The sequence below is a fragment of the Tupaia chinensis genome, unplaced genomic scaffold (genome assembly GCF_000334495.1).
Source record: "Tupaia chinensis unplaced genomic scaffold, TupChi_1.0 Scaffold000060_1, whole genome shotgun sequence".
NCBI classification, from domain to species: Eukaryota; Metazoa; Chordata; class Mammalia; order Scandentia; family Tupaiidae; genus Tupaia; species Tupaia belangeri.
In genome coordinates, this window is record NW_006159518.1 from 2,230,239 (window position 1) to 2,233,310 (window position 3,072).

Sequence of the window (3,072 nt, forward strand, 5' to 3'; positions counted from 1 at the left end):
AGCAAGCTGCATTTTCTATAAAGGCAGATAACCTGACTGTGGAAGACAGAATACACACAGCTCTTAAAAAAATAATTAAATCTTCATTTCACAGTCTTATCAGGAAATTACTTTTTCAGAAGGCCAAAAATAAGTTTGCTTCTCAAAAAAGAAAAAGTCAGGGGAAAAAGCCTTTTCCTGCATTTCCCTTCTGTTAGTGTTAAGCTTTAGACATAGGAATCTGTGACCCTGGAGACAAATAGTGACTCAAAAAAAAAAAAAAAAAAAAATCCCTGAAAAGATTTAAATGTAAAAATGCAGTCTATTAATGGAGGTAACTTTTGTTTTTCCCCTCAATAAGGCTTAAGTTTTTGAACAAGTGGGACATTTATAGCAGCTTAGAAAACCTAGATATTGTCATTAATCACGAAACAACCAAAATAAATGAACTGCACTGAATAATTCCCACAGCAGAATGAGAAAATAGCTAAGGTTCTACCAGGGATTGAAAGAATACCTTGTTTTGCAAGTGACTGCATGCTGTTTGGTATACTTTTTTTTACAGAAGCCCCAACTCAGGTGCTACTGTGGTTGGCTGGCTTGTAGTAGCAGTTCTATGGGGTGAAATTTGTGTTGACTATTTCATTTCTTTCCTTTTGATGGTATCACTCTGGAATGCCCAGGCCTCCATGCTGCTCATTCTCCAGCTCCTATAAACTGAAACTATTGATTCTCTGAGGGTTGGAGACCCAGTGTCAAAGCTGGAGGCCGATATTTTATGTCAGAAATTCCATAGGGTATATTTGTTTTCAATTGTGCTTATTCCATCTTATGGTCCCTCCTACACCAAACATCTGCAGACTTCAAATATAGTCCCAATTTGTAATTTAGGAACAATGAGTCCACAGCCAACAACCCAAGTACTAGTCTAACTATAGTAGCAACTGTGCTTTGAACTTTCTTGACTGAGTAGTAATTGAAGAAGAGAAATTACAGACTTATACAGTGTGTGTGTGTCACACTTTTTGCAGATTGATTTTTCAGGACAACTCACTGCACCTAAATTCTGCATTGCTTTCCAAAGAGGAAAGAACTCAGATTATGAAGCCAATTGTTCAGCTTTCTGGGGTTTTAACTGTAACATGGACTGATCTTTGGAATTAGATACAAACATGACTTCAAGGATAAAATCCCCCAATTTTTGTTTTGACTGTATCTATCATTCCAATAAAAAAGGATCCAGTGAACCTGCATCTGGCAACATTCAAGAAGGAAAGGAAGGGAGGCAGTTCAAAGCATCTGTTTACTCCATCCAAATGTATTTAGATGCAGGTATTCTCAGCCTCTGTTCTTACAATAAGAGGAAAACCACAGAGCATATACAGCAATTAGGGCTGAGACCATCCAGATCTATCTGAAACATTTATAGACAAAAGGAAAATTTCAAAGGGAGTAGGAATTAAAAGGTTAAGGGGGGAAAGAAGACTGAATCTCCATGAGAAATAGTGACTTAAATTCACACAGTAAACATTTCATTGGTGTTTTGTTTTGCTTTGTGATTTATGATCTATAGATGCAACTTCTTAGATTTAAGATAGCAAGGATCTGAGATACATAATTTGTCAGAGTAAAGGAGGTGGAGGAGGTGGACCAAAAATGATCAGATTCAACTTGCATTAGAATAACAACTGCTCTACTTCACATTCTTAAATCTAAAACTTTTAGTACTTGATTTGTAACAAGACTGTAAGGTTTTGTTGTTATTTAGGAAGAAATCCACCAGTGTTTTGCACAGAACTCGCCTGGCCTCATCACATAGTATTACAACAAAACACTACACCCAATAAATGCATTTTTTTTTCAGGCAAAAACATTACAAGTGAAAAAGTCAATAAAACCAGTCATTCTTGTTAACCGTTTTTCAATCTGGAATAAGTAGAAATGTATGGAACCACGAATTTTAAACAGTGTTTTTAATTGAAAATAAAGCTAAAGCATGCTTTTCAACAGTGCAAATTTCCATAATTTTGATTTACTGCTTCCATCATCACAACACAGTACACCAGCATGGCCCTTACCAAGGGCTAGACCCTAGCCATTTGCATGTTGAGCTACTTTGATTTTAAGTGCAAATATAGATAGTCACCTCTGATTGTCACTTGCAGTAGAAACTCTCCTGCTCTATACACAGGATGGTCTGAAAACAGAAGTTTTGAGAGATTCAGAAAAAGTATAAAGTAATAAAATCCAAGTGCCTGAGTTCTGGTACCAAAAAGCCCTGAAATAACTGTTATTTTTCATTTGAAGCATTACAATTCTGACCCCTCATTTTCTTTTTCTTGATCGTATTTACTGCTTTGTCCCTAGGAAGAGTTAGACCATAAAATATCCTGCTATTAAGAGAAATATTTCAATTGTTCTAAGCTTAAAGAATCATGTTCAGACCACAAGATAAGCAGGACAATAGAAAGAGTCACCTTATTAAAAACCTTTGGGTGAGAACACAAAAAGGACTTTTCCAATTTCAAGGAGTGGTTGTAAAAGTAAAATCACACCTTTTTTCACCAAAAAAAAATCTCCTATTTATTTTACTCATATATATGAGGCAGCTTTTACCAGCATTTAATCAGGACTCACACCCCAATCTTTGCACTCCAAAAAAAAAAAAAAGAGAGAGAGAGAAAAAGAAAAAAGTTAAGTGCAACTATTCTTGGAGAGAGAATGAGGGGCGTAAAAAGAAAAAGATACCCCACAAACAAGAGCTCCAGAAAATAACATTTTGAGCTCACAGAAACTTCTTGCTACCTCACTGTGTAACCATGAAACCTAACAAACTTTCACTGAATTAACAGTTACACTTTCAGGTCTGAAATCTAGTGCATAAACTTAATGGCTCATTGTAATATTTATTATTCAACCTTTTGACATTTATTTGTAGCAGTTGAATTGAGGTACCGGGTGCATTATTAGCATCGAAACAGTAAAGTGTTCCAGCTCTACCATAATAACTGAGTTTTACTTGAGTCTTTAGCCTGAAGTAGTCTGTGGAATGTAAACCAGCCCTTCTCCCACCCCGCCCCCACCCTACTCCCC